Source organism: Phocoena sinus, chromosome 12 (genome assembly GCF_008692025.1).
Source record: "Phocoena sinus isolate mPhoSin1 chromosome 12, mPhoSin1.pri, whole genome shotgun sequence".
NCBI classification, from domain to species: domain Eukaryota; kingdom Metazoa; phylum Chordata; class Mammalia; order Artiodactyla; family Phocoenidae; genus Phocoena; species Phocoena sinus.
Window position 1 is genome coordinate 31,477,443 of NC_045774.1, and position 19,786 is coordinate 31,497,228.

The 19,786-nt window shown below is 40.4% G+C and overlaps 1 protein-coding gene across 2 annotated transcripts in view; it reads right to left on the reverse strand.

The window, feature by feature from the left end:
• The window catches only part of AKAP7 (A-kinase anchoring protein 7), a 138,210-nt gene that overhangs the window by 77,144 nt on the left and 41,280 nt on the right, over positions 1 to 19,786 (reverse strand). The window lies entirely within an intron of this gene.

Genomic DNA, 19,786 nt, shown 5'->3' on the forward strand with positions numbered 1-19,786 from the left:
AGATGGAGCCCAGTCATCACACTAGGTTCAGAAAAGAGAGCAGAGAGTAGAAAAGACCAAGGCATCTGGAGCTCATGGGACAGAGTGCCAGAGAGGTGAGTCCTGCAGAGAGAAAACTGCAGAGATCCGCAAAGGGTCCCCCTAGTGGATTCAGCTAAGCCACTGACCAGCACATGTGTGTGAGCAAACTACCAGAGGCTGGAAAACACACTCCAAAGGATTAGAGAGAACATGCCCAGCTGTCACCCAGGGTTAGGAATTCTTTTCCCATCAGCCAGACTGGAAAACCTCAAGATTCATGGGACACTGGGCAGAGTAATCTAAGGGTCTTGCCTCAGTGGAGAGGAAAAATTAGCTCTGGCCTGGTACTGCTCTAGTCCCACCTAACAAAACTTAGAAGCAAAACGCCAAAGGAAAAACCTATTTCCAAGTAATTTAATTATGTCCCAGAACCAAGCCCAAAAATAATTAGAGTACAACAAATTATCCAACACCCAACAAGGTAAAATTTATAATGCCTGATATCTAATCAAAAATGACCAGGGGGCTTCCCTGGTGGGGCAGTGGTTGAGAGTACACCTGCCGATGCAGGGGACGCGGGTTCGTGCCCCAGTCCGGGAAGATCCCACATGCCGCAGAGCGGCTGGGCCCGTGAGCCATGGCCGCTGAGCCTGCGCGTCCACAGCCTGTGCTCCGCCACAGGAGAGGCCACAAGAGTGAGAGGCCCGCGTACGGAAAAAAAAAAAAAAAAAAAAAAAGACCAGGCATATAAACAGGAAAATATGAGCCACAATGAGAAGATAACTTAATTCATCAAAAGTGACCCAGAACTAACAGAGATGTTAGAATTAGCAGATAAGGGCTTCAAAGTAGTTATTATAACTGTATTCCTTCTGTTCAGAAAGTTAAGTTCAGACATGCAAACTATAAAAAAAAGACCCAAATTAAATTTATAGAGATTAAAACTGCAAGGTCTGAGAAAAATAAACTGGATGGAATTAAGAACAGATTAGACACTGCAGAACAAAAAATTAGTGAACTTGAAGACGTAACAATAAAAACCACCCAAAATAAAACAGAGAAGAAAAAGAAATAAGAAAAAAAAAAAAGGAACAGAACATCAGTAAGCTGTGAGGCAACTTAGGTTGCCAAATACATGTATAAGTGGAGTCCCTGAAAAAGAGGCAAGAGAGAAAGAGATAAGAGAAGATACTTGAAGAACTAATGGCTGTTAGGGAATGAGAGCTATACCACAACCACAATGGAAAATAATCTGGGCAGTTAACTATTGAAATTTAAGCTATACAAGCATTTTGAACCAGTAATTCCAATATTAAGAAAATACACAAAAATAAATAAAAGTACCAATACATAAGATTCTATATAGAAGATACTTAGCATTGTTTGAATTATCACAAACTGGAAATAACCTTCATCAATAAAGAAATGGTTGTTAAATTACCATAGGGCCATACTAAGAACTATCATAATGAAAAGAATGAATTAGAGCTACATATATTGGCCTGAAAAGACATCCATGATATCTATTAAGCAAAAACAGGCAAGTTGCATGGTTACTATATCCATAACATAATTTCATGGTTTAAAAGAGAGAGAAAGAAAGAAAATAAATGCTAGATATTTATGTTTTTATTAGCATAGCAAAATAGTATAGAATACCTTAGAATGGAGGTTGAGATTGAATAGAGGCAGAAGAGAACAGTAATGTTTTCTTTATACATATTTATATTGTTTGAAGGATTACAATGAGCACATATTACTTTTGAATAAAAGGTTTAAAAATAAGAAGCACAGTAACAAACTGACAATACGTTGGCAATATAACATTGCTACGAGGGCACAAGCATCATAGCAGAATGCACAAAGAGGAGAGAGTCCTTTGCCACACATGTGAAGAATCCATCCCTTTCAAAGACCTTTGGTAAACAACTTTTCATTTGGTCTTTTCCCCTTAAAATCAGGGCTAATATATAAGTCAATTGTAAAGATAAGAAAACTGAAACATAAGATGTTCAAGGTCACACTCCTTGTTAGCAGTTAAGAAGGAACTGTGATCCACGTGCCCTAACTTCTACCCTTGTCATCTTCAAGCTGGCTGAAACCCCAGCTTGAGCCCTGGGAGTAAGGAAGGGCACAGAAGCTGCCTCAACAATTCAATGAGGAAGAGGAAGGCAGGGGGTTCTGCCGCCTTCCACCATGCCCACACACATTGGTTTCAGTCCGAGAAGTTCCCCTGTTTTACACACTGAACTTCTGAGTACCATTTCATTTTTTTTAAAGGATCCCAATCCTTACCAAAAAGAAAGTTTGAAAAGCAATGATCAAAAAACTTATACAGGGTCCCTTCAGTAGCAATAATCCCACCAATAATGTCAAAAAAAAAAAATAGAAACTGGTAAAATATAGGACACAGAATACATCTTTGAATCTCAAATAAGACTATATTCAATCTATTTTTTAAATTTATTTATTTATTTATTTGGCTGTGCTGGGTCTTAGTTGTGGCATTCAGGATCTTTAGTTGCAGCATGTGGGATCGAACCCAGGCCCCCTGCATTGGGAGCGCAGAGTTCTAACAGCTGGACCACCAGGGAAGTCCCTACATTCAATCTAAATGTTCAGTGACGAATCATTAGAGAAATACAAATCAAAACCACCATGAGGTATCACCTCACACTGGTCAGAATGGCCATAATCAAAAAATCTACAAACAATAAATGCTGGAGAGAGTGTGGAGAAAAGGGAACCCTCTTGCACTGTTGGTGGGAATGTAAATTGATACAGCCACTATGGAGAACGGTATGGAGGTTCCTTAATAAACTAAAAATAGAACTACCATATGACCCAGCAATCCCACTACTGGGGATATACCCTGAGAAAACCATAATTCAAAAAGAGACATGTACCACAATGTTCACTGCAGCACTATTTACAATTGCCAGGACATGGAAGCAACCTAAATGGCCATCAAAAGATGAATAAAGAAGAGGTGGCACATATATACAATGGAATATTACTCAGCCATAAAAAGGAATGAAACTGAGTTATTTGTAATGAGGTGGATGGACCTAGAGTCTGTCATACAGAGTGAAGTAAGTCAGAAAGAGAAAAACAAATACCGTATGCTAACGCACATATATGGAATCTAAAAAAACGGCACTGATGAACCTAGTGGCAGGGCAGGAATAAAGACGCAGACGTGGAGAAGGGACTTGAGAACACAAATGGGGAACGGTAAGCTGGGACAAAGTGAGAGAGTGACATGGACATATGTACACTACCAAATGTAAAATAGATAGCTAGTGGGAAGCTGCCGCATAGCACAAGGAGATCGGCTCACTGCTTTGTGACCACCTAGAGGGGTGGGATAGGGAGGGTGGGAGGGAGGCTCAAGAGGGAGGCGATGTGGGGATGTATATATAAATGTATACTTATAGCTGATTCACTTTGTTGTACAACAGAAACTAACACAACACTGTGAAGCAATTATACTCCAATAAAGATATAAAAATAAATAAATAAATAAAGATTCAGTGAGAAACTGTCCCTTTTAAGTTCAGCTAATTCTCATCAATGTTAAGTATGTCCTAATTTTTCTAACAATTAAAACCATGAGCCTAATGAAAGATTACCTAATGTTTCAAGGAAATGTGTCCTTAAAAATAAAAGATACGCCAGGTAATGTTCTGGGTGCCGGGGACACAATGGACAAAATAAATCCCCAGTCCTCAGGGAGCATCCAACTATACTGGGTGCCACAAACAAATAAATACACAATGCGGGGTATCAACAAGTGACACAAAGAAAAATAAAGCAGTAGGGGCATACAAAGTGATGTGGAAGAAAAGGGGTTGTTATTTCAGAGAAGGTGGTCTGGGAATCCTGTTCCAAAGATGAGACATTTGAGAAGCCACCTGGATGAGGTCTAGAAGAGAATCACGTGTGTATCTGGAGCGAGGGTGCTCATGGCAGAAGGAACAGCTTCCATGGTGAAAAGTGGTTAGTAGGTCCAAAAGCAGTAAAAAGGGTAGGATAACCGGAACAGGATGAGCGGGGGATCGGGGAAGAGGTAGGAAGGGGGTTTAGAGAAGTGGGCAGGGGCCCTTACGAGGCACGGCAAAAGCTTTGGATTGTATTCTAAGGTTGGTGGGAAATTCTGGGGGTTTTAAGCAAGGGAAATTTATGTATGATAGTAACTTTCTTTACTCATCTATATTTCAACTGAAATATACATGTCTTCCTGGTGAGAGCAACTGAGTCTCAGGAGATTGAAAGTGTTCTTCTCTTTCCCTGGAAATGTATTAGTTGAAGGAAAGACAGCTAAATGGAATGTCACTGTGTTTAAGATGGGGGAGGGGGGGCACTGGGGTCTTGGGTCACCATCTGGCATCTCCTGAGACATGTACCAGACTTGGCTTTTGAAGTTGCATCCTCCCTTGTTCCCCTATACAATGACTCTCTGTAATTTCTGTGCCCTCGCAGGTACACAAGATTTCATTCTATTGCTCACAAACTCATAAACTCAATGGAGCTGAGGCCCCTTACCACCCTTCCACTACTCCTTTTTTTTTTTTTTTAATTTATTATTTATTGGCTGTGTTTGGTCTTCCTTGCTGCGTGCGGGCTCTCTCTAGTTGCGGCAAGCGGGGGCTACTCTTCGTTGTGGTGTGTGGGCTTCTCATTGCGGTGGCTTCTCTTGTTGCAGAGCACAGGCTCTAGGTGTGCAGGCTTCAGTAGTTGCGGCACACGGGCTCAGTAGTTGTGGCTCACGGGCTCTAGCGCGCAGGCTCAGTAGTTGTGGCACACGGGTTTAGTTGCTCTGCAGCATGTGGGATCTTCCCAGACCAGGGCTTGGACCCGTGTCCTCTGCATTAGCAGGCAGGTTCTTAACCACTGCGCCACCAGGGAAGCCCCCTTCCACTACTCTTGAGCACACAGAAAAAGCAGAGCATCCTAGGGCAAAGGTGGAACTGGTGAGAATACTGTACAGCCATCCATCACACAAGACCATCCTCTCTTCACTTCCACTGCCACTCTGGCTTTGCTACCTCTATGGACACGTCTCAGAAACAGAACACAGGTCACTCTTGCTCTCAGACTTAGGGTGTTTCTGTTGCTTCATTCAGGGGATGATGGAGCGGCAAGAATTCACACTCTAGGGCTTCCCTGGTGGCGCAGTGGTTGAGACTCTGCCTACCGATGCAGGGGACACGGGTTCGTGCCCCGGTCCGGGAAGATCCCACACGCCACGGAGCGGCTAGGCCCATGAGCCATGGCCGCTGAGCCTGCGCATCTGGAGCCTGTGCTCCACAACGGGAGAGGCCACATCAGTGAAAGGCCTGCGTACCGCCAAAAAAAAAAAAAGAATTCACACTCTAGCTTAGCCTCTGACTCTCTCCTTCACCCAAACTAGGGAATCTTCCCTAGCATCAGGGCAGGAAAAACACCATTATCCTTTGTTGTTGAAACCCCAAAGCCCTTTCTCTATTTTTTCTGCAGTATTCTCTCTCTTCTGAGCACGAGGTGCCACTGCTTGGATGGGGGGCTAGGCATTAAAGAAGGAATACAAGAGACACACAGATAAAAACTTGGTATCTCAAAATATTATCCCACCACATTTTCAAAAATCTCCCTTTGTTATTTTACTTCTGTAATATCTACCAAGTGCTAGTATGTGCTAAATGTGATGTTTTGATCGGTTTGTAAATTTGGGGCATGTCCTAAAGCCATTCACTGTGAGTCACTGCCACCATGATTTTTCCTCTCTCTTCTATGGTAATAAAAAAGGTTAAGCAGTAGACCATTAAAATACCAAAAAAACACTAGTTCTTAGTTGTAAGCAACAGATGACCACTTTGGTTGAGTTAAGCAGGAAAGGAATTTATATAATAACACTGAGAGGACTAGAGTCGCAGCCTGGAAGGCTAGGAAGCCAAGATGCCCAACATTGGATCCAACAGTGGATAACAGGTCTGGGGATGCCACCACCTCTCCCAGCCGGCACTACTGAAGCCATGCACACACACAAAGGGCAAGAACTGTCACCTGCTTTAGACACTGATGACACAACCTATCCCCACAATGGATTCTGCACAGTCCTTTTTTGCTCAGGTTGCTAGCTTCTGACTCAAAGTCTGGGCCAAAGCAAGATCACGTAACACCAAAAAGAAAAGTCTGTGAAAGCACATATCTGACATGAGAGAGAGTGCGGAAGAGTTTAGATACTAGGCAACCTAAACAAAAAGACAACAATCCAGCATATGCATGTTTAAAGAAGACTGTATTCGTACCAATTACAGTCATGCCTCAGAGATTCTGAGGGTTCAGTTCCAGACCACCACAATAAAGCAGAATATCACAATAAAGCAAGTCACACAAATTTGGGGGGGGACATAAAAAGTCATATTTACACTATACTGTAGTCTATTCAATGTGCAATAGCATTACACCTAAAAAACAATGTACTTTATTGCTCAAAAATTCTAACCATCATCTGAGCCTTCAGTGAATACTAATTTTTTTGGCTGGTGGAGGGTCTTGCCTCAATGTCAACGGCGACTGACTGATCAGGGTGATGGCTGCTGAGGGCTGGGAAGGCTGCGGCAGTGCCTTAAAATAAGACACCAGTGAAGTTTGATGCATTGATGAACTCTTCCTTTCACTTGAACACTTAGAGGCCGTTGTAGGGTTACTAACTGGCCTAATTTCAGTATTATTGTGTCTCAAGGAATAGAGAGGTCCAAAGAGTGGGCGAGAGATGGGGAAACGGACAGTCAGTGGAGCAGTCGGAAGACACACATTTATTAAGTTGGCCGTCTTATATGTGCACGGTTCATGGCACCCCGAAGATCACTGACCACAGATCGCCATAAAAAATATAATAATCACAGAAAAGTTTGAAATATTGCAAGAATTACCAAAATGTGACATAGAAACACTAAATGAGCAAATGTTGTTAGAAAAATGTCACTGATAGACTTGCTCTATATAGGGTTACCTTCAATTTGTTAAAAAAAAAAAAAAAAGCAGTTATCTGTCAAACACAATAAAGCAAAGAGCAATAAAATGAAGTCTGCCTGTACTGTTACAATGAACTTATCACCTTTTAGTTCATATAAGCACAAACAGGTATATCTTTTCTCAACTACCCTATCATAGCCCAGCTTTAAACTTCTTTATTTCGGCATGTTCTCACCTGTTTTAAACACATCTAATATCAAAACATTAAGCTGAATATTATAAAACTGTCATTTTTATTGCTCAAAAACAGTCAAATATTGGCAACGTCTGATGGTTTAACATATACCATAATGGACTAACTTACTAAATCCCTAAAATTTGACTAAAGAGATTAGGACTTATCTTCTAAGTGTTCAAGTATTTGAAGAATTATCACATAGAAGAGCTTCGGATGGCAACTTAGCAACGTGTTCATACCAACCCTCAAAATAGAAATGGCTAGAAAGTGTCAAAGGTAAAATTCATTTGTTAAGTTATTTACTGAGCAGTTCTCCTATGTGCCAGGTACAATATGTCCTGAAGACAGCAAACAGTCCCTGCTTTTATGGAGTTTATAGTCTCATGGGACAGATTTTAGCACAAGAAGGAGAAAGACAAAGTTTAGAATTATCAGAAAATACAAGAGATATAAGGAAAGGAGCTTTGTTAACAGAAATCAAAATAGTAGGTATTTGTAATGTTCATTACTATCTACATTTGTTTTTACATATTATTTAATTTGCTATATCAGTATTATTATAAATTGATTCTAAAGAAACAACATTTTCTGATTTACTGGCTTCAGTTACATCAAATTTTGATCCAACAGTTCTCATTATTCACTGGGCCTGAACTCTTTGATGATGGATATCTATCCACAATACCGGTTTAAATAATTTGTCACAAAGCACATTTCATTTTTATTACTGTGTTGTTCCAGCAGAGTATATTCTCTAGGTACATAGAAATATGGGGAACAAATGTCACCTTCATTTGGGAAAGTTATTTCTTAGGACTGACTCTATATTCCTAATATAATCTATAAGTATAATCTATTGCTCAGCCAGAATACTGGGTAATGGTTATAGAAATATCATTCTTGAGATCAGAAAAATTCTTGCTAGTGTAAAAACCACATGTCATTTTTCATCTATGTTAACTCATGTTCTGGAAGAGAAACTTATGAATATTTTAATAAATTGTTCAATTCCTCCTAGTACCAAAGACATTCTTTCAAGCGCTAAATAGAAAAGCACATAGCAAATACATCAGATATCCTTCAAAAGTCATCTACGAATGCTCTCTAAATAATATAATTCACCTCATATTTAGAAGCAAATTGTCTGAAGAACAATTTCTTAATGTATATTTTAAACACAAGGAGACTTAGCTGTATAAAAGAACATCAAAATGAATAATAAAGAGACAATACTTTTATAATCCTAAGTAATACAATTTTATCTATTTTTAACTTTTTATTTTTTGTATTTATTCAATTCCTTCCCATACCTGAAAAGAAGCAGTGTAACTGGAGCATACTGAGGGAGAAGAGAGAAGCAGGTTAAGACAGGAGACCTCAGCAGGACACCAGAACACAAGGATACCGTGGGCCATAGCAAGGAGTCTGGAAAGTTGTGATAGACAGCTATACCCAGCTATACTCAGAGTCATTCTGGCAGATGAAGAGTCAAAGATTTCACTATGCTTACAAACTGCTGGAGCAGAGTATACGAGGCTACTGTCAAAGAAGTCAAGGGATTTCAAGAAAAGGAACAGTTGTAATGGTAGTAGTCGGGGGGGGGGGGGTAATTGTTATTATTATTATTATTACTAATGATAATAGCTATCATCTAACACTGTACATGTGCCAAACACTATACCAAAGCACTTCATGTATATTATCTCATTTTGTTTTGAGAATAGTTTCTATTACATTTGTTTTACAAATAAGGAAATTAAGTAAGGAATTAGATAGATTGCTTAAAGTCACTCAGCTGGTCACAGGCTGCGTTGTGGGTCAGGGAGCAGGCCGGCAATCAGCTCTGACGGACCCCACAGCTCACTGTGAGCCAGGATGGTTGGACGGCTGTGCTCACAGGGCTGCAGCAAGAGAGCGAACAAAGCCCTCAATGCCCAAGAGGAAATATTCAGACAACAGCAGAAAGGAGAGGTAGAGGGTAACAAAACCTGACACCACGAACCACCAATAAAAAAAAGGCTTTTGTGTGAGGGCAAAACAGGGACAAAGCAAGAAACAACTAAGAGAAAGTGGGTGACGTTTCTGGGTCCCGTGGTGTGAGGCATTTGGTGCACCAAGGAAGCTATGATCTCGGACTGGAGCCGGGCTTCAGCTTAGGCTGGAAGGTACAGGGGGTGCTCCCAGACACTGGTTAGGAGTCCTGTTGTTCATTTACAGTGTAACAGACCAGCATAGTGATTATGAACACAGGATCTGGTGGGAGTGGCAAGATGGGTGAAGGAGGTCAAAAGATGCAAACTGCCACTTATTAAAAAAATAAGTCCTGGGGATGTAATGTACACCATGCTGCCCATACTTAATAATACTGTCTTGCATATTTGAAGGCTGTTAAAAGAGTAAATCTTAAACATTCTCATCACAAGAAAAAAAATTTTATAACTATGTGTGCTGACGGATGTTAACTAGATTTATTGTGGTGATCATTTTGCAGTACATACAAATATCAAATCATTATGTTGAACCCCAGAAACAAATATAATGTTATAAATCAATTATAGCTCAATTTAAAAAAAATCTAACAAGAGGGAAATAGTAAAATAAATTATAATGCAAGCAAATATTACACAACCAGTAAAAGTAATGCTTTCGGAGACTGTTTCATGACAATGATAATGGTAGCTAACATTTCTTAATTGGGCATTTATTCTGTATCAAATATTCTTCTTTACGTAGACTGTATATCACACATACGTTACAATAAATAATACCGTTAAAAAAAGAACACAGGTTTGTCACTTCACACCTCACGATACTGCAGTGCTTATGTTCAAGTGACCCTAATTTTACTTAATAATGGCCTCAAAGTGCCAGAGGAGTGACACTGGCAATTCAGATACGCCAAAGAGAAGCCGTAAAGTGCTTCCCTGAAGTGAAGAGATGAAATTTCTCTGCCAAGCAAAGTAAGAAAATCATACGCTGAGATCTACGTAGATCCATGTGTCTTCTCTTCAACATCCCTGGTGGAAAGTCCAGGTTATTTGTGAGAAGACAGTAGAGAAGGAGGGAGAAGTAGAGTGCAGATCAAAAGGTTTCCAAAAGAAAGGAGCTGCAAGGAATATTCTATACAACCTCAGCATCTTCTAGCTTTTCTGGGTGGCTGACAGAGTCTTGGTACTCCAGCAGAGGGTTAGGCCTGAGTCTCTGAGGTGGGAGAGAAGAGTTCAGGACATTGGTCCACCAGAGACCTCCTGGCCCCATGTAATATCAAACAGCGAAAGCTCTCCCAGAGATCTCCATCTCAATGCTAAGACCCAGCTCCACTCAACGACCAGCAAGCTACAGTGCTGGACATTCTATGCCAAACAGCTAGCAAGACAGGAACACAACCCCACCCATTAGCAGAGAGGCTGCCTAAAATCATAATAAGTTCACAGACACCCCAAAACACAACACCAGACGTGGTCCTGCCCTCCAGAAAGACAAGATCCAGCCTCATCCACCAGAACACAGGCACCAGTCCCCTCCAAGAGGAAGCCTACACAACCCACTGAAACAAACTTACCCACTGGGGACAGACACCAAAAACAAAGGGAACTACGAACCTGCAACCTGCAGAAAGGAGACACCAAACACAGTAAGCTAAGCAAAATGAGAAGACAGAGAAATACACAGCAGATGAAGGAGCAAGGTAAATCTCACCAGACCAAACAAATGAAGAGGAAATAGTCTACCTGAAAAAGAATTCAGAGTAATGATAGCAAAGATGATCCAAAATCTTAAAAACAGAATGGAGGAAATACATGAAACGTTAACAAGGACCTAGAAGAAGAGCAAACAAACAATGATGAACAACACAATAAATGAAATTTAAAACTCTCTAGAAGGAATCAATAGCAGAATAACTGAGGCAGAAGAATGGATAAGTGACCTGGAGGATAAAATACTGGAAATAACCACTGCACAGCAGAATAAAGAAAAAAAAAAATGAAAAGAATTGACGACAGTTTCAGAGACCTCGGGGACAACATTAAACGCACCAACATTCGAATAATAGGGGTCCCAGAAGAAGAGAAAAAAAAGGGACTGAGAAAATATTTAAAGAGACTGTAGTTGAAAACTTCCCTAATACGGGAAAGGAAATAGTCAATCAAGTCCAGGAAGCACAGAGAGTCCCATACAGGATAAATTCAAGGAGAAACATGCCAAGACACATATTAATCAAACTATCAAAAATTAAATACAAAGAAAAAATATTAAAAGCAGCAAAGGAAAAGCAACAAATAACGTACAAGGGAATCCCCATAAGGTTAACAGCTGATCTTTCAGCAGCAACTCTGCAAGCCAGAAGGGACTGGCAGGACAAATTTAAAGTGATGAAAGGGAAAAACCTACAACCAAGATTACTCTGCTCAGCAAGGATCTCATTCAGATTCGATGGAGAAATTAAAACCTTTACAGATAAGCAAAAGCTAAGAGAATTCAGCACCACCAAATCAACTTTACAACAACTCCTAAAGGAACTTCTCTAGGCAGGAAACACAAGAGAAGGAAAAGACCTACAATAACAAACCCAAAACAATTAAGAAAACGGTAATAGGAACACACATATCAATAACTACCTTAAATGTAAATGGATTAAATGCTCCAACCAAAAGACATAGACTGGTTGAATGGATACTAAAACAAGACCCGTATATATGCTGTCTACAGGAGGCCGACGTCAAACCTAGGGCCACATACAGACTGAAAGTGAGGGTATGGAAAAAGATATTCCATGCCAATGGAAATCAAAAGAAAGCTGGAGTGACAAAACAGACTTTAAAATAAGCACTATCACAAGAGACAAAGAAGGACACTACATAATGATCAAGGGATCAATCCAAGAAAAAGATATAACAATTGTAAATATTTATGCACCCAAAATAGGAGCACCTCAATACTTAAGGCAACTGCTAACAGCCATAAAGGGGGAAATGGACAGTAACACAATCATAGTAGGGGACTTTAAGACCCCACTTTCACCAATGGACAGATCATCCAAAATGAAAATAAATAAGGAAACACAAGCTTTAAATGACATATTAAACAAGATGGACTTAACTGATATTTATAGGACATTCCATCCAAAAGCAACAGAATATACTTTCTTCTCAAGTGCTCATGGAACCTTCTCCAGGACAGATAATATCTTGGGTGACAAATCAAGCCTTGGTTAATTTAAGAAAACTGAAATCATATCAAGTACCTTTTCTGACCACAAGGCTATGAGACTAGACATCAATTACAGGAAAAAATCTGTAAAAAATACAAACACATGGAGGCTAAAATCTACAGTACTAAACAACCAACAGATCACTGAAGAAATCAAAGAGGAATTCAAAAAATACCTAGAAACAAATGACAATGAAAACACGATGACCCAAAACCTATGGGATACAGCAAAAGCAGTTCTAAGAAGGAACTGTACAGCAATACAATCCTACCTCAAGAAACAAGTAACATCTCAAATAAACAACCTAACCTTACATCTAAAGCAATTAGAGAAAGAAGAACAAAAAAACCCCAAAGTTAGCAGAAGGAAAGAAATCATACAGATCAGATCAGAAATAAATGAAAAAGAAATGAAGGGGGGACTTCCCTGGCGGTGCAGTGGTTAAGAATCCACATGCCAATGCAAGGGACACGGGTTCGAGCCCTGGTCCAGGAAGATCCCACATGCCGCAGAGCAACTAAGCCCATGTGCCATAATTACCGAGCCTGTGAGCAACAACTACTGAGCCCGGGAGCCACAACTACTAGAGCCCACGTGCCTAGAGCCGGTGCTCCACAACAAGAGAAGCCATTGCCATGAGAAGCCCATGCACCGCAAGAAGGAGTGGACCCCACTTACCGCAACTAGAGAAATCCTGCACACAGCAATGAAGACCCCATGCAGCCAAAAATAAATAAGTTAAATTAAAAAAAGAAATGAAGGAAACAATAGCAAAGATCAATAAAACTAAAAGCTGGCTCTTTGAGAAGATAAACAAAATTGATAAACCTTTAGCCAGACTCATCAAGAAAAAAAGGGAGAAGACTCAAATCAATAGAATTAGAAATGAAAAAAGAGAAGTAACAACTGACACTGCAGAAATACAAAGGATCATGAGAGATTACAACAAGCAACTCTATGCCAAGAAAATGGACAACCTGGAAGAAATGGACAAATTCTTAGTAAAGCACAACCTCCCAAGACTGAACCAGGAAGAAATAGAAAATATAAACAGGCCAATCACAAGCACTGAAGTTGAAACTGTGATTAAAAATCTTCCAACAAACAAAAGCCCAGGACCCAGGCTTCACAGGCGAATTCTATCAAACATTTAGAGAAGAGCTAACACCTATCCTTCTCAAACTCTTCCAAAACACAGCAGAGGGAGGAACACTCCCAAACTCACTCTACAAGGCCACCATCACCCTGATACCAAAAATGGACAAAGATGCCTCAAAAAAAGAAAACTATGATGAACATAGATGCAAAAATCCTCAACAAAATACTAGCAAACAGAATCCACAGCTCATTAAAAGGATCATACACCATGATCAAGTGGGGTTTATCCCAGGAATGCAAGGATTCTTCAGTATATGCAAATCAATAAATGTGATAAACCATATTAACAAATTGAAGGAGAAAAACCATATGATAAACTCAATAGATGCAGAAAAAGCTTTTGACAAAATTCAACACCTATTTATGATAAACACTTTCCAGAAAGTAGGCATAGAGGGAACTTACCTCAACATAATCAAGGCCATATATGACAAACCCACAGCCAACAACGTTCTCAATGGTGAAAAACTGAAACCACTTCCACTAAGATCAGGAACAAGCCAAGGCTGCCCACTCTCACCACTATTATTCAACATAGTTTTGGAAGTTTTAGCCACAGCAATCAGAGAAGAAAAAGAAATAAAAGGAATCCAAATCAGAAAAGAAGTAAAACTGTCACTGTTTGCAGATGACATGATACTATACATAGAGAATCCCAAAGATACTACCAGAAAACTACTAGAGCTAATCAATGAATTTGGTAAAGTAGCGGGATATAAAATTAATGCACAGAAATCTCTTGCATACACTAATGATGAAAAATCTGAAAGAGAAATTAAGGAAACACTCCCATTTACCTCTGCAATAAAAAGAATAAAATACCTAGGAATAAACCTACCTAAGGAGACAAAAGACCTGTATGCAGAAAACTGTAAGACACTGATGAAAGAAATTAAAGATGATACAAACAGATGGAGAGATATACCATGTTCTTGGACTGGAAGAATCAACACTGTGAAAATGAATATACTACCCAAAGCAATCTACAGATTCAACGCAATTCCTATCAAACTACCAGTGGCATTTTTTACAGAACGAGAAAAAAACATTTCACAACTTGTATGGAAACACAAAGGACCACAAATAGCCAAAGCAATCTTGAGAAAGAAAAACAGAGCTGGAGGAATCAGGCTCCCTGACTTCAGACTATACTACGAAGCTACAGTAATCAAGACAGTATGGTACTGGCACAAAAACAGAAATATAGATCAATGCAACAGGATAGAAAGACCAGAGATAAACCAACAAACATACGGTCACCTTACTGTTTTTAAAGGGGGCAAGAATATACAATGGAGAAAACAGCCTCTTCAATAAGTGGTGCTGGGAAAACTGGACAGCTACATATAAAAGAATGAAATTAGAACACTCCCTAACACCATACACAAAAATAAACTCAAAATGGATTAAAGACCTAACTGCAAGGCCAGACACTATAAAACTCTTTTCTGTTGTTTTTTGTTTTTGTTTTTTTGCAGTACGCAGGCCTCTCACTGTTGTGGCCTCTCCCATTGTGGAGCACAGGCTCCGGATGCACAGGCTCAGCAGCCGTGGCTCATGGGCCCAGCTGCTCCGCAGCATGTGGTATCTTCCCGGACCGGGGCACGAACCCGTGTCCCCTGCATCAGCAGGCAGACTTTCAACCACTGCGCCACCAGGGAAGCCCACTATAAAACTCGTAATGGAAAACACAGGCAGAACACTCTATGACATAAATCACAGCAAGATCCTTTTAGACCCACCTCCTAGAGAAATGGAAATAAAAACAAAAATAAACAAATGGGACCTAATGAAACTTAAAAGCTTTTGCACAGCAAAGGAAACCATAAACAAGATAAAAAGACAACCCTCAGAATGGGAAAAAATATTTGCAAGTGAAGCAGCTGACAGAGGATTAATCTCCAAAATATACAGGCAGCTCATGCAGCTCAATATCAAAAACACAAAGAACCCAATCCAAAAACGGGGAGAAGATCTAAATAGACATTTCTCCAAAGAAGATTTACAGATTGCCAACAAACACATGAAAGGATGCTCAATGTCACTAATCATTAGAGAAATGCAAATCAAAACTACAATGAGGAATTTCCTGGTGGCACAGTGGTTAAGAATCCACCTGCCGATGCAGGGGTCGTGGGTTCAAGCCCTGGTCCAGGAAGATCCCACATGCCGTGGAGCAACTAAGCCCGTGAGCCACAGTTACTGAGTCTGCGCTCTAGAGCCCGTGAGCCACAGCTACTGAGCCCGCATGCCACAACTACCAAAGCCCGCGCGCCACGCCTGGAGCCCGTGTTCCGCAGTAAGAGAAGCCGCCACAATGCGAAGCCCACACACCGCAGCAAAGAGTAGCCCCCGCTCACTGCAACTAGAAAAAGCCCGTGTGCAGCAATAAAGACCCAATGCAGCCAAAAATTAATTAATTAATTTTTTTAAAAAAACTACAATGAGGTATCACCTCACACCGGTCAGAATGGCCATCATCAAAAAATTTACAAACAATAAATGCTGGAGAGGGTGTGAAGAAAAGGGAACCCTGTTGTGCTGTCAGTGGGAATGTAAATTGATACAGTCACTATGGAGAATGGTATGGAGTTTCCTTAAAACACTAAAAATAGAACTACCAGAGGACCCAGCAATCCCACTACTGGGCATATACCCTGAGAAAACCATAATTCAAAGAGTCTTTTACCACAATGTTCATTGCAGCTCTATTTACAATAGCCAGGACATGGAAGCAACCTAAGTTTCCACTGACAGATGAATGGATAAAGAAGATGTGGCACACATATACAATGGAATATTGCTCAGCCATAAGAAGGAACGAAACTGAGTTATTTGTAGTGAGGTGGATGGACCTCAAGTCTCTCATACAGAGTGAATTAAGTCAGAAAGAGAAAAACAAATACCGTATGCTAACACATATATATGGAATCTAAAAAAAAAAAAGGGTTCTGAAGAACTTAGGGGCAGGACAGGAAAAAAGACACAGACATAGGGAATGGACCTGAGGACACGGGAAGGGGAGAAGGGTAAGCTGGGACGAAGTGACAGAGTGGCATGGACATATATACACTACCAAATGTAAAATAGATAGCTAGTGGGAAGCAGCCTCACAGCACAGGGAGATCAGCTCGGTGCTTTGTGACCACCTAGAGGGGTGGGATAGGGAGGGTGGGAGGGAGACGCAAGAGGGTGGAGATATGGGGATATATGTATATGTATAGCTGATTCACTTTTTTATACAGCAGAAACTAGCACACCATTTTAAAGCAATTATACTCCAACAAAGATGTTAAAAAAAAAAAAGGAACAAAGAATATGGAGCCAGACTGCCTGGATTTGCGTCCTGGCTTTACCACTTACTAACAAATTATTTAGCCTCTTTGTGCCTCAGATTCCCAACTGTAAAACGGGGGTGATGACAATCATCCCTGTCTCACATAGTTGTTAAGACTGAAAGGGTTAACATTTGTAAGATGATTAGAATAATATCCAGCATAAAGTAAATCCATTTAAGTGTTTGATTGAAAATCAAGTAAAATAAAAGATATAGGGAATATGCCACCCCAAAATGTGCCACTTGGGCATAAGACATATTTTGAGCTAGAGACAAAGAGAATCAATAGATGCAAAAAGAAACTTTCCCAGAGCTTCCCTTGTCTGACCAAAAGCAGACACTTGTGAAAAACGAGGACTGCCAAAAGCCCCCTCTCCTGGGGAATTTGTATGGCCAAGGCGGACCTATACACACAAACCTTACTCCATTAGAGGCCCCCCCCAGTCTGCCCGCCCTGAAAGCTTAAAACCCTTTTCCTTTATCTTGTCACTTCTCTACAAATTTATTATTCTTCTGTTAAGATGCTATATGAGCCCATATTCTAGCCACCCCCGTGAGTTACTCTTCATTGAGGTTTCACCCATGTGATGTGTACTGGACACATTACTAAACCTTTGCTTTTCCCTTGTTAATCTGTTGTCAGTCTAAGTCTACAGGGTCCCTGGGGGAGAATCTAGGAGGGTAGAAGGAAAAACAATTTGTCCCTATACGGGACAATGGAAAAGGTAAAAAGAGAGGTGAGAGGGGAGAAGTATGAGGATTTGTGCCTGAGGGCCTGCACAGAGGCAGGGTATGCGACAAGAGGCTCTGAGGGCCCTCTAGGGAGTGGGGCTGTGATTCAGACATTCTGGCTGGGGAGAAAAGCTTGTCTTTGCTTAGTTCTAAATGATGTGTGGCTAAGGTGTGCTGATGTCTCTGAAGACAGCTTAGCCCAGCCATTACGGGGAAGGGTCAGCAGGCTGCTGGGATGCCCATCTGACTGTGGTGGTTAGAAGTGCAAAAGCAGAACAGTTTAGAAAAAGGCCCGAAGATACCAGCAACTGAACAGAATCCCCACAAGGAGCAGAAACACAGGGCATATACTCTCCATCTTTTGGGGAACATGACGGTCATAATAAGAGAAAGAGTAATGTTCAAATGAACACCCTGAAAACCTTTCATTTTTCCTTTTATGAGATAAATGCACTTGGAATCTTTTATCATGCTAAACAAGCACATTATTCTCATTTTAAAAAAAAAGATTTGCAAGGACTATTATAATCCCAGCAGGCTAAATTTTTAGCAATCTCTCAATCTAATACACTTCTTAACAAAATTACATTTCACACAAAAAAATGAATGAAATCACATTCATTTCTATGCAAAAAGCTTCCAGTGCAATTTCATCACTGTGAAATGTGGAGAAATGACATGTAAATGCCTAATTTTCAATACCTTCTTAGCTCTATGAGCTGTTGTGTACTGCTTGGAAAGCAGAAGGTGATTTTTATTCTGGAAAAACAGGATCACTCAAGGTCAAGGTAGTAAGCTGAGACACAGTCTTGGCTGCTGTATACCAGCTCCCTCAAGCGGCTACCACCATAAACCTACATGAACACAGTGCGCAAAAATGGGCGTGGTCTCTTTTTGTTTCTATTTTCATTACACTAGGAGGTGGATCGAAAAAGATCTTGCTGTGATTTATGTCAGAGAGTGTTCTTCCTATGTTTTCCTCTAAGAGTTTCATAGTGTCCAGTCTTACATTTAGGTCTCTAATCCATTTCGAGTTTATTTTTGTGTATGGTGTTAGGGAGTGTTCTAATTTCATTCTTTTATATGTAGCTATCCAGTTTTCCCAGCAGCACTTATTGAAGAGACTGTCTTTTCTCCATTGTATATTCTTGCCTCCTTTATCAAAGATAAGGTGACCATATGTGTGTGGGTTTAGCTCTGGGCTTTCAATCCTGTTCCATTGATCTATATTTCTGTTTTTGTGCCAGTACCATACTGTCTTGATTACTGTAGCTTTGTAGCACAGTCTGAAGTCAGGGAGCCTGATTCCTCCAGCTCCTTTTTTCCTTCTCAAGATTGCTTTGGCTATTCGTGGTCTTTTGTGTTTCCATATAATAGCCAGGAAACGGAAGCAACCTAAATGTCCACTGACAGAGGAAGGAATAAAGAAGATGTGGGGGCTTCCCTGGTGGCACAGTGGTTGAGAGTCTGCCTGCCGATGTAGGGGACACAGGTTCGTTCTCCAGTCCAGGAAGATACCACATGCCACGAAGCGGCTGGGCCCATGAGCCACGGCCGCTGAGCCTGCGCATCCAGAGCCTGTGCTCCACAACAGGAGAGGCCACAACAGTGAGAGGCCCATGTACCGCAAGAAAAAAAAAAGAAGATGTGGTACATTTATACAATGGAATATTATTCAGTCATAAAAAAGGGTGAAATAATTCCATTTACAGCAACATGCATGGACCTAGAGATTGTCATACTGAGTGAAGTCAGACAAAGAAAGACAAATACCATATGATATCACTTATATGTGGAATCTAAAAAAATGGTACAAATGAACTTACTTACAAAACAGAAATGGAGTCACAGATTTAGAAAACAAACTTATTGTTACCAAGTGGGAAAGAGGTGGGGAGGGATAAATTGGGAGATTGGGATTGACATATACACACTACTATATATAAAATAGATAACTAATCTTTACAAAGGCTGCAAATGAACTTATCTACAAAACAAATAGAGTTACAGATGTAGAAAATAAACTTACAGTTACGGGGTGGGGGAGGGATAAACTGGAAGACTAGGATTCACACATACACACTACTATATATAAAACAGATAACTAATACCTACTGTATAGCACAGG